The sequence below is a fragment of the Hyperoodon ampullatus genome (genome assembly GCF_949752795.1).
Source record: "Hyperoodon ampullatus genome assembly, chromosome: X".
In the NCBI taxonomy this organism is placed as follows: Eukaryota; Metazoa; Chordata; class Mammalia; order Artiodactyla; family Ziphiidae; genus Hyperoodon; species Hyperoodon ampullatus.
Genome location: NC_136913.1, coordinates 28,032,939 through 28,046,135, shown reverse-complemented (window position 1 = coordinate 28,046,135; position 13,197 = coordinate 28,032,939). Strand labels below are relative to the sequence as shown.

At 50.3% G+C, this 13,197-nt stretch overlaps 1 pseudogene across 1 annotated transcript; it reads right to left on the bottom strand.

The window, feature by feature from the left end:
* Positions 1–5,332: 5,332 nt before the first annotated feature.
* Positions 5,333–6,366, bottom strand: LOC307069514 (melanoma-associated antigen B1-like; annotated as a pseudogene). Its single transcript has one exon. The product of its transcript is annotated as a melanoma-associated antigen B1-like (transcript).
* Positions 6,367–13,197: the final 6,831 nt, after the last annotated feature.

The following is a 13,197-nucleotide window of genomic DNA, read 5'->3' as shown; positions in this document are numbered from 1 at the left end:
TGCTTTGATTAGGCAGCATTTCCAATGTATTCCAGTCCTTCTTCCACATATTACTCTCAAATGAGATAATCACAATCTCTTTTCTTCTCAGATTTATAGAAATTACATTAAGAGGTATCCTTGGATACCAAACAATCCTTAAATCTCACTTAGTCCAAGATGTGGTCAAAGCTGAGTTCCTCAGTTCTTCACTGCTTAGCTATTTACTAATGATAAAAAAGAAAATCTCTCTCTTTTGAATTACCTCATTTATCCTATACAAATGGGGAGTGACGTATTAAGGCTAATAAATTTTGCTGATAACCATGGCTTGTATTTAAACATTAATACTTTTTATTGACCTAATTAATATCAATGGAAATCATCCTATAGTGCCTTAGGGACTACAGATGTGACAGATTCCCTCTCAGAAGGTTATTATTTCTACATTGTAGTTTTTAAGTGTTAAGCTTAAGGCCTGCGTACCGCAAAAAAATAAATTAATTAATTAAATTAAAAAATATATATATATATATATATTTGGAATAGCATGTGCTCCCTGTGGAAGACAAAGAACATAAAAAAATAAAATACGAACTGCTAGCCCTTAATGTACTTATTAGTTTACATCCACTGTCTAATCAAGAGCCACAAAACTTAGCATCCTAACACAACAACTGTTTCTTCTCACAGATCTACAGGTCGGCTGAGGGGCTCTACTTCACGCTGTAGCTTAGGACCAGAGGGCTGGCTGGGACCTTTTCTAATGGTGATGACAGGTTTAAAAAGTGAGGTAGGTCTTATAAGTGCTGTCACAGAAAGATCTTGCATTCACTTCCATTAACTTACGAGAGCAAGTCACAGAACAATATGTACACTGTTGCCCCTGTGTGTTAAAAATTCAACATATTTTTGTAGCACATCTGTGTACAAAGAAGCCTCAAATCAGCTTTAGAATGACACACACCAGACAGTTAAATCGTGGTTACATTTGAAAAGGGGGATGAATTTTCGAGCAATGTTGTAAGGGGGGAGACTGTGATTTATGTGTGTAAGAAGTTTGTTTTTTTTTTTTTTTGCGGTACGCGGGCCTCTCACTGTTGTGGCCTCTCCTGTTGCGGAGCACAGGCTCCGGATGCGCAGGCTCAGCGGCCATGTCTCACGGGCTTAGCCACTCCACGGCATGTGGGATCTTCCCGGACAGGGGCACGAACCCGTTTCGCCTGCATCGGCAGGCGAACTCTCAACCACTGCACCACCAGGGAAGCCGTGTAAGAAGTTTTTATAAGAAGAATATATATGCTATGATTCGCTCTGTCATTAAAATATTTAAATGAGCCTAATAGTAGAAATAGTAGTTGTGTATCACTCGGATTCAGTAACTGCTAACTGATGCAACAGAGAAAACCTGATATCTGAATGACTTAACACAACAAAAGTTTGTTTCTTGTGCACATAAAATCTGATGAAGGTTGGCAGAGGCTCACTGCTAACATATGACTCTGAGATCCAGGCTATTTATGTCACATGGCTCCACACCTCAACACGGGCTCTCTATGTTTGCTGCTGAATGAAAGAGAAAGCACAGAGGTGCCATACTGACTCCCTCGTGCCTTGGTCTGGAGGTCACCCTTCCTAATTACAAGTGGACTGGGAATACAGTCTCCCCAGGAACCCAAGGAGAGCAAGACAGGATGTGGATGAGGTTTGCAGTCTCCCATAAACTGGTGTATAGTATGTGCTCAATAAAGAGCAACTATTGCAACTGGTTCTGACAACAACCCTCTTAGTTTCTTGGAGGAGTTTCTGAGAAGGCCAAATTTACCTTGAAATTCACCAATTTTTTCTTGTGCATACTATATAAGACATGTTTTCAAATACAGGATTACATCTAATTTCCAAAAGTACCCTGTAAATCTCAGCAGAGAGGGCGTTCACCAGTACCTTTCTGCATTGCCAATTGCAATCACCTGTGTAATCTCAGTAGGCTGGGAATTTTCTCCTAACTTTTGGTTGCATGGTCAAAATCATAGCCACCCACCACCTGACTGAACATACCTGAACACCCGAACAGGTGCCATGAAGCTTATTGAACAAACAGCATCTTCCCTGGGACAGATACAGACAAGAATTACTGGGAGGATGGTGAATTATTTTCCCTTTTCATTCAAAGCTAGCATGTCTGCCAAAGAACCATTTTCCACCTCCAAGAAGGACTCCAACATGGGTTTTTAGGAATTCAGCCTCAGTAGATGTTTGTTTACACAGTGATTTCCTTGGTCCCTCCTCCTTTACCACTTAGGAAGAAGGCTTTGGTTTTGGACCGCTTAATTAAGTTCACTCAGTGTATGGATTCAGTGGCCAGATTCAAAGAAGACATTTCATTAAAATCCTACTGCAAATATCACGTTGTTTCAAAAACAGCCTCCTTAGCCTTGGGGTTGTAATCCAAGGCCCTGTAGAGTCCATACCAAATCAGAGTCTAGTCACCAGCAGGTTTGAAAACACTGAGAATGTGGTGGAGGCACCCAGTGGGGATGAGGAGGTGTGTAAACGTCACTGTCTGAAGTGAACAGTTACATGGAAAGGGCAGCTGCTGTCCCAGGGGTCCACGGTGAGGAACGGGATCAGCAGGGAGTCGGGATGCTCCGAGTCAGGGCAGGGCAGGGGATATGGGTTGTCTGTTCCTCCGGGAGCTGAGTGCAGCCTCCAGAGGAAGATGCCGAGAAGAGCTGGCCAGCAGGTCAGGTTCCAGTCTGGACACGAGGGCACACTGGGAAAGACCCAGGGGAAGGGCACCGTAATGCCGCAAAGTGCTGGGACTGGACACACGTGCCGGGACCGGGGCAATCAGCTCTCAGGGAACCCTGGAGCGAGGGGCAGGAGGATCCTAGGTACACGAAGCCCACAGACAATCCCCAAATTGTGTCTGATTCTCATTTTCACCTTCCTTCTTTAGGCCTGCTTTTAATATTTTGGCTACAAGTTCCTCTTTCTTATTGCCCGAGAGACTCCATGGAGCAGTGAGAAGAGAAATGAATTAAGAGACAAGGGCTGCCTCAGGCTGGGAGGAGCGGAACAGTATGGGCTCTGGAGGAATTCAGACCAGGCTGTACTCCCGGTTCTGTCACTTTACCAGTCTGGAGAGGACTGCAAGTTCTTGGTCTGCCAAGTGGGTTTGATAAGCCTCATCTTATAGAACTGTCGGAACACATGTGATATATGTAAAGCACCTGGCACAGTGGCTGGCAATGTTTGGGTCTTTCATGCATGGCAGTTTTTATGATGCTTATTTTCATACCAGAAGAAACTGGTCTTCTCTATCCTAGAGATACCCTCATCTCTAGGAATTTTTCATTTTACCCAGGAGATGTCAGAGACTATGCGGTCCTCTAGGACAAAGAAAGCTGAATTAACCAAAGTGCTCCTTAGCAAGTAACCCTGAGTACATCTTCCCTACCAGAGAACATGTTGTTTCTTTTGTGGAGGCAGGGGTTTCACCAGGATGCAAATCAAACCTTATAGAATTTGTGTCAAGGACCAGTAATTCCCCTGCCTCCCCAACCCCCCCTCCCCGATTTTCACGTATTTCATCACCACCAAAATCTGGGCCCATTTAGGAGTTCTGCCAGATTACACTCAAGACAAACAAATATCATATATTAACACATATATATGGAATCTAGATAAATGGTACAGTTGAACCTCTTTGCAGGGCAGGAACAGAGACGCAGACATACAGAACGGACATAAGGACACAGAGAAAGGGGGGGTGGGATGAACTGGGAGATTAGGATTGACCTATATACACTACCCTGTGTCAAACAGATAGCTTGTGGGAACCTGCTCTACAGCACAGGGAGCTCAGCTTGGTGCTCTGAGACCACGTAGATGGGTGGGGGGAAGTCCAGCAGGGAGGGGACATATGTATACGTGTAGCTGATTCACTTCGTTGCACAACGGAAACTAACACAACACTGTAAAGCAATTAAACTCCAATTAGAAAAACCCGATAACTAATTAATGGAGTGGGCTGGGGCTCCTCCAGCCCAGGGCACAGAGTGCCAGCACAGGGGCTTCTCAGCATCCCACCACAATGGAGACAATATGCATAAAACACCTGGTTTGTTTGTGCACTGTGTTCACCTGCACCGGGGCAAAAGCACTGGACCCATTCTATGCTTTCTCCAGGTGGAGATTCTCTCTCTTTTTTTATTTTTTTGCAGTACGCAGGCCTCACTGCTGTGGCCTCTCCCGCTGCGGAGCACAGGCTCTGGACGCGCAGGCTCAGCGGCCATGGCTCACGGGCCCAGCCGCTCCGCGGCATGTGGGATCCTCCCGGCCCGGGGCACGAACCCATGTCCCCTGCATCGGCAGGTGGACTCTCAACCACTGCGCCACCAGGGAAGCCCGAGATTCTCTCTGCTTTACTCACAATCCCAAAGTAACTGTTCAGGGCACTTCCTCATTTCAGGCTTAGCCTCTCAACTCTGTGGCCCACCACCTGAGGGTCTGGCCCCTGCTCACCATTATCACAGCCTCATCTAGCCCACCATGCAGCCAACTTAAAATTACCCCCCAAGGAGGGATTTGCAAAATACCAAACCTCAAACTGTTCTGGCTGAGAGAATTTATACTTCACTGCTCTCATCTGGACTCTCTCCCCACCAGCCTCGCTGCGTTTTTCATCACACCACCTTCCTTATATAATAGCTGCTCTTATACTCTACACATCTACAGGCAGGTGCAGGGTCTTTTTTACCTTAGCATCATCACTACCAGCACAGAACCTTCCAAAGAGCAGATGCTCAATTACAGATGGGAATCAATGAGGCACTGAGTGAGGAATGTAATTTATTACTATTTAATTTTCTCGGCATTCTTGAATAAGCTAAGGACATCTAGGTGTATTATCTTTGAATTTTACAAAGAGAAAGACAAAGGTGAATAAGACAAACCAAAATTTGACTAAACTTTACTTTGTTTTCACCCATTTTAAAACCACAGCATTCTTTCACATTTCCAAGAAAATTCCTATTCCAAAGCCATATTCTCTCATTCCAGACCCCCAGAAAGATGCAAGGAGTTTTCAAATCGTACTACGCAGTACCAAAACTCTTATGCTTACACCTGATGAAAAACAACAAATATGTGATCCATGTCATTTATAAACTTGGATTCTGAATCTAGAGACATTCTAGTAAAAGAAACAACATTTGAAAGATACTAGTGTAAAACAGGAACACAAAGAAGATATATATTATGATCTTCCCAGCCCCAGCTTAGCCTCTCACTACTTAAAACGTTGGCAGCGTTGGTCAAACACAAAGTGAAGAAGCTGCCTCAGACCTCACTAAGGGTTGGAGGAGCTGCTAGACATGACTTGGAACGCGAACTGGCCTTGACACGAGTACGAGCCCTGGCTACAGCTCTGGCTCGGGCTCTCCCTTCCTCATCTCTCAAAGCCTCTTCATAACGGACTGGAAAGGCACTGGGGACCATATCAGTGAGCTTGGCCACAAACTCCAGGACTTTCATCTTGCTGGTTTCAGCGCGGGCTCTCCGGCCCCACAGGAACTCATAGCGCGGGGGATCGCTGTGGCGCACCTGACGATACACCAGGTACTTTTCCTGCACCAGATCTTCTGTGATAAGCTTCCTGGGGTCCCCAAAGGTTAAGTGCCACCTTCCATCACAAACACCGAATTTACTCAGGAATGCCCAGATGTCCTCCTCAGAGGCGCGGTTGCCTTTCCAGAAGATCACACCCAGGAGAGGCAACAGGAGCGCACTCTTCGGAAACCGCCTGCCACTGCTCCGACTGCCATCATCGCTGACATCTAGCTGGCTGACAAGGGTATAGGAGTCACCACTCGGCTTGACTTCCTTCAAGTCAAGACCAAAGAGCCGCTGAACACGCTCAGCAGCTCTCCTGAGGATCTCAGGGAACTTCCCCTTGTACCTTTTGTTCACAAGCTTCAGCATGTCTGCCTTTATAATGGGCTCTTTCACTGTATACTTCTCCAGCAGGAAATCTATCAACATCCCCACCTGCTTGGTTAGAGGATCTGTCTGAGAGCTCTCACCGGAGGTTGAGGCCTGGGAGGAATTTTTCCTTGCCTCAACCCGGCCCTTGGCACGTACATCAGATCCTGGGCCTGAAACCCCTGCAGCACGAGAGCTAGTGGCTGGGGCTCCCTGAGGCTCCTGGCGAGTGCCAGCAGCAGAGGAGCTCGGGGGAGTACCCTGAGAAACAGAAGCGGGGGACGAGGGCGACTCGTCTATCTCTGCTGCAGTGGCCTGAGCACCCCCGAGATTCTGGGTCTCCCTCCGGGCCTGGCGGCGCTTCTCACGGGCACGCAGCTTACTCTTCTGCCCCCGAGGCATGACTATGGGCAGGGACAGCAAGCGGGGGAGTGGCCAGGAGAGCAGGTGATGCTGGAACCTGGAGGAGGGAAGGTGAGAGGGTGTGAGCACCTTCAGCAGGGAGGTACCACCCTGACTTGAAGAAGGCCGCTCCGCACGTTCCCTTGAGGGCACTGCTCTAGGAACCACTAGGCCCTTGTTCTTGCTCAGCCTGTCCCCTGAGAACCCAGCGTAAGAAGCGACAGTGAGTGAGCCTCAGGCTACAGCCTGCCAGCCCTGCCTGTGGCTGACGGCGGTGACCACAGATCCTGGTAGGGTAGGCCCTCTCTGGGTTCCAAGGGTCCCTTTCGTTCACAAACAGGTTTGTCACATCGACTCTTGGTAGGGCTGGGACCTCTTCCCTGTGCTGCTCTAAAGGTGACACCTCAAAGCTCCCTGGGGCCCACGAGAAGGAACTGAGTCATGGACACTGTCGGGGTGCACAGCGCTGACAGTTCTGTGGGGCCTGCTCTGTCCTGAACTCGTTGGTCCTCAACCATTCAGCGTCCTCATCTTGTCGATACCAAGGGTCTGGGACCCCCCACAGCCCCCCTGTGCTTCTGCCCCTGGTGTGGCACCTTCAGACGAAGGATCTCATCTCCCTTAGAAATGATACAAAGAAATGAGGAGCCTCCGCCTGACAACCATGCTCTGGGCCTTCAAGGGCTGAGCAGAGGCCTGGGCAGGACTCTTTATTATTCCTTTGATTCGGTGGAAGGGGGGTGTGCTACCTTCAGTCGTCATGCACGGTCCCCACTGGGTCTCCTGGGAGGATCTGGGGGCTCCTTTTTCTCTTGACTTGAGGACATTTCCTCACAGTAAGGCCCACAGCTCCCTGAGACCCAACAGTGGAAGTGAGGATGGCCTTACCTGGCCACAGCGCCCCTAGTGTCCACAGGCTGAAGCTGCAGCAGGCACGCTGAGGCCCTATAACGCGGGCTCCTCCCTCACGGTCCCCATTTCTCACTCAGGGGAGGGTCTACGGTTCCTCCCTCTGCTGACCCGTCACACCAAGATGCTTACTTCCCTGTGAGTTCCGACTGGGGAACGGATGGGCACTTCTGCCTGACATCTGTGCCCGGGGGCGCCTCGGAACGACAATGCAGAGGGACTCTGCGGGGTCCCCGCTGGCATGCGGTGGAGTTCCCCACAGTCCTCAGCATCTTCTCCGTGAGTCCTGGCAAACCTCGGAAATCCTCCCTCCGCTGATCTGAGTTCGCCTGCATTACCTTAAGATTCTCACCTTCCTGAGATCCCCAAGATGAAAGAAAGGGTGGGCCCCTTCCATTCACCCCCGTCCATGCCCTCCCTGGGTTGGTAGCAGGGGCTGGACCCCACGGGACCCCACTGTTCCGGCATCGTTGGCCTCTTTCGCCCTCACTCTGACGGCATCTACTCTCCTCCCTCAGCCCACCTCAGTCTTCGGGCCTCAGATCAAGGCCCACATCTGCCTGGGTCCCTGGGGCTGGAAGTGAGGAGTGACTCATCAGGCTACCTCTACCTGGGGTTTCCCAGGGCCGAGGGGGGTGGGAGTTTGTGGGCCCCCACTGCTTTGGGTGGGTGTTCATCTACATCATCCCTCAGTGTCCTCACCCTGACGCACAGCAGGACTTGGACATCCTCTGTGTCTTGACTTGAAGTCTATCCCCTCGTACTAAGGCCCCCAACTCCCCGAGACCCACTAGAAAGAAAATTTTCTTGTCTCTCTAGCTACAACGGTGTGTGGACTTGCAATGCTGACAGGCAGGCAGAGATTCTGTGGCCCTCACTATTGTGGCGTAGGTGGTCCCCTCAATTCTCAGGGTCCTCTCCTTGGTTCCTGGCATTACCTGGAAATCCTCCGGCTGCTGACCTCAGCCCATACTCCCATCCACGAGCTTCCTCACCTCCCTGCCATGGTCCGGGAAAAAGGGAGTGATATTCATCAGGTCACCAGGCCTGAGTCTCCCTCCCAGGTCTGAGTAGGGATGAGATTCTATGTGGTTCACTTCTTTCTGGGTGGGGTTCCCTCATCTTCACTCGGTGTTACCACCCTGACTCTTGTTAGGAACCAGGCTCCTTCCCTAGGTTGAATGAGGCCTCTCTCATTAGACCCAAACCCTGACGTCCCTGAGACCACCCTTGGAGAAACTGAGAGGGCAATTCAGCCTGAGAGCTCTAAACCTGGCTTCCCAGGGCGAAGGCAGAGGTGGCACTGTGTGTGGTCTCCTCTGTTCTGGGGGAGTCGGTTGTCTCATTCCCCACATAGAATTTGTGCCTTGACATCGATCATGGCCTGGGACTCCTCTTCTTCTGCTGAACCGGGCAGCCAGCCCTTAAACCAAGGCCCTCATCTCCCTCAGACCCCACAGGCAGAGGTTAGGGGGCACCTGAGCCTGCCAGCTCTGCCCTGGCCGCCCGGGGCTAACGGCAGGGGCGGCATTAGAGGCAGCTCTCTCCACTGTGTAAGGAGCAGTCTCCATTTCCTCACTCAGGAGCTTCACCTTGACTCTGCACCCTGCCTGAGACTTTGCCCTCTGCTGACGTGAGCCCGTGACCGTCAGAAAAGGTCCTCATCTTCCTGGGACCCGAGCTTACACTCAGACTGAGCCTCTTTCCGCCAAAGCTGATCTGGGGCTCGGCTATGCCTGCTAACAGCAAGGGTGGGACTCTCCGACCCCACTGTTCTGGAGTTGGTGGCTCCCTCAGTCCTCATTCAGGACTCTGGCGTCCAGTCCGGGTAGGGTTTGGGATTCCTCCCTCCACTGACACGAATCTGCATGCCTCAGACCGAAGCTCTCACCTCCTTGAGTAGCTAGAAGACAAGTCGGGGGCTCCACGTCCCGGCTACCTTATCTGGGGACTCCCAGATCTGAGAGCAGGGCTGCTGATTTGTGCAGTTCCCTGTTTTCACGAGAGGTCTGCTTACTGGCACGGATGGTCCTACCTCTGCTTCTTTAAGGGCCAAGTCTCCTCCCTAAGCTTAATGGGGTGGCCTTATCTATCTATCCATCCATCCATCCATCCATCCATCCATCCATCCATCCACCCAACTACCTGTTTTTTTACATTTCACACCCATTACGCATTGACTTTGTAACTGGTCGTTTGTACCTCTTAATTGTCCTCACCTAATTTCTCTCCTCCCCCCAACCACGTTTGTTCTCTGTTATCTATAACTGTTTCTCTTCTGTTGTTTGTTCATTTGTTTTGTTTTTCAGCTTCCACATATAAGTGAAATCATACGGTATTTGTTTTTCTCGGTCTGACTTATTTCACTTAGCGTACATAACACCCTCTAGGTCCATGCCCCCGCCCTTTCTTTTTGGCCGCACCGTGTGGCCTGTGGGATCTTACTTCCCCCACCAGGGATCGAAGTGAAAGCGAGGAGTCTTAACCACTGGACCAACAGGGAAGTCCTGCCCCCTTTGCATAAAGGCCTTTCTCTACCCGAACGTCCCCTAGCCCCCAACCCCACTTCCCACCCCAGGCAGGAGTGAGGGCTTCTCTCAGCCTGAATTACTCTAGAGCATCGCTCGAGTGAAGGCGGGAGGGGGCTCCGTGCAGTCACGCCTTTCGGAAGGAGGGACCCTCGTTAGCTCGGAAGGTCCCACTTTTCACCTGCTGGGGACAAGACTACACCCTTTGCCTAAGAAGCCGCCCCCTCTAGACAAAGGCCTTCCGCTCCCTGAGGCCCTCCACACGGCAACTCCAACAGGACTCCTCTGGCACATAGGTCACATCAGGGTCTCACGCTGCTGATGGCAGGCAGGGGCGGGAGGCGGGGGGTCACCTTTGTTATGGGGGGAGGCGGGAGGGAAGGTCCCTTCAGGCTACATTCAGGTCCTCACCGTGGCTCCGGCCGAGTCCTCAAAACCCACGCTCGGCCGAACAAACCAACGCCGCGGCTAACGGTCGGGCTTCTCGCTTCCAAAGCGGAAGTCGGGGGGAGCCGTATCCGGCCCTGCGTGGGGTCTCCGAGGGCTGACGGCAGGGGCGGGACTCTGCGGGGATGCCCACTGTTCAGGGGTCAGCGGTTCCTGCGTCCTTCCGGTGCCGTCTATCAGAGCCCGGGACCCCTCCCTCTATGGTCCCGGGTCCTCCAGCCTCCGAACCAAGCCCTCACCTCCCCGAGGCCCTAGTGGGGGGAAGTCAGGGTGCTGCTCGGACCATCTCTGCCTGACAAGTCGGGCGCCACCCTGTGAGCCTCCCTGCTTGGGGGAGAGACCCCCTCATTAGCACTGAGGGTCCTCACCTTGACTCTGGTTATGGCCAACATGTCCCCCTCTGCAGAACTGGAGTCCGGTCCTGCTAGATGAGGCCCTTCCCTCCCTGAGATCACACGGGTGGAATGAGGGGATGACTCAGCGGTAGCTCTTCTGGGTCTCCCAGGGCTAAGAACTGTACAGAATTCTATTTGGCCCCCTCTGCTTTTGGGGTTCCCCTCATAACACTCAGCATCGTCACATGAATTCTTGTTAGGGCTCAGGTCTCTATCGCTCTCTCTACAAAACTGAGGCCAACCCCATTAGACAGAGACCCTCACCTCACCGAGACTTTCCAGGCTGAAATCAACCTGACATCTATGGCCAGAGCTTCCTGGGGATGACAGCATCAGAGATTTTTCCGGGGCCTCCTTTTACGCTGATCAATCCTGTAACTCCACTCTCTGCTTTCCTGAAGCTGCTTGTCTTACATCAAGGTCCTACTCTCCTAAGAATTCCAAGTTGAAAGTCAGGGTGATCCTCATATGACCATAGTCCATTGGGGCCTCCAAGAACAGGCAGCAGGGATGCAACTCTATAGGACCTCACTGTTCTGGCTGGGTCCTTCCATGATTCCTCACTCAACATGCTCACTACATCTAACAGAGCCTGGCACTCCTCCTTCTACGGAACCGAGCTCACTCTCCTTCGTCTTTGGATAACTCCTATATTCAGGGGTGATTGTCTCCTCAGTCCTCATTCATGGGGCTTCTTATATCTGCTTCTGTCTCTTGATTAAAGGCTTCCTGGGAAATGCATACTCCTACAAACACTTGACCAGTTACACTATTGCAAATCTTGGGAGAACAGGGGTCTCTGTCCCGAAAGTGATGTAAGATTAGGAAAATGCAGCACAAATTAAGGAACTCAGGACAGATGTTATGCTGTCAGAGAAAAAAAGCTGATATATTCCTTCTCTTCACCAGCCAGACTTAGGGTAGTTCTAAAATATTTACTTTCTGCATAGAAGGATAGAGCCAGATAATCTTGTAAGCCCCCGATCATCTGAGAGGGCATCTGATTTTGCACATGCAGATGACCATATTGTTACTGAGCATTATCTCGTTCTCTCCTTTATTCATATCTCCCATTTATTTCGGTATTCGTCCTGCTGTGGGTATGTATTCCAATCCAGTGTTTTGGCCACAGAGTCCTTCTTTTCATCACTCAAGATACATTTTGAAGTGGTAGAAGACAGCGAATTAACTGACTCATGATCAGCCTCAGGCTGGGAGGAGTGGAATGGCGCGAGCTCTGGACAAATTCAGACCAGAGGTCCGGTCCCTGCCATGTGACTTATTAGCCGTGTGAACTCAGGTCCATCACCAAGCTCTGGGAGCCTCAAGTGAAGTGGCTTTGTTAAGCCCTATTTTGCAGGGCTAGTGGCATGCAGGTAATGTATGTAAAGCACCTGGCACAGTGCCTGGACCACATTGAGACCGTACACAATGTCTGTTTCTACCATGATTATGATTGTTTGGTCCACAGACGATGCCACCCACCCTGAAGGAATTTTTAAATCCAGGAGATATCAGAGAATATGTGGCATTCTAGGACATGGAACACCAAATCAGTCCAAAATGCTGTATACAAAGAATCTTCAATTTCCCCAATAAATCAAATATGAAAATTATATTTTCATTCCAACTGAATGAAATTCAAATATGCTAGAATTTGCTTCCAAGACTAACTCTTTCTGCCTTCCAAGCTGCCCTTTCATCTAAACTAAACAACCCCTATCGTCACTAACTTCACCGTCACCGAAAATCTACACCTCTCGTAGACTTTGCGGAATTACAACCAACAAAAAACCTGAATGCAAAGGCCCTTTTAATAGAATGGACTCTGACTCCTTGTCCCCCAGCAAAGAGTATCAGCCCACTGGCTTCTGAGTTTCCAGTTTCAGACTCCTGTCACCTTTATCTCAAAGACACTCCTTGGAGGTGATGTGCATAAAACACCTAGGTTGTGCACTGTGTTCACCTGCACTGGGACAGGAGCACAGGGCACATTCCATCCCTGCCCCAGGTGGAGATTTCTCTCTGGTTTACTCGTGATTTCAAAGTAACTGTTAAGGGCAGTTTTCCATTCCAGGCTTAAGTCTCTTAACTCTGAGACCCACCATCTGAGGGTCTGGCCCCTGTCCAGTGTTTCCACAGCCTCGCTGGCTGGCTCACCATATGGCCTAACTTAAAATTATCTCCCACTGCAGGACTTTTATTGTCCTGAAGTCTCAAAGTGCCTTGCATCAGGACATTTACACTAGACTCCTCACGAGGAACCCCTCAACCCCCCACTTCTTACCCCTTATTTTTAGATCTTTGTTCACCAGCTGCTTTATAGGAATGCTGCTCTTAGACACTAGAATTCTACAGGCAGGGGTTGGGTCTATGTTTCTTAGCATCCCCAGTACCATCCAAAAGCCTTCTGAAGAGCAGACGCTAAGTTGATATTTGAACAATTAAAGATCAGGGCTTCCCTGGTGGCACAGTGGTTAAGAATCCGCCTGCCAATGCAGGGGACACGGGTTCGAGCCCTGGTCCGGGAAGATCCCACATACCGCGGAGCA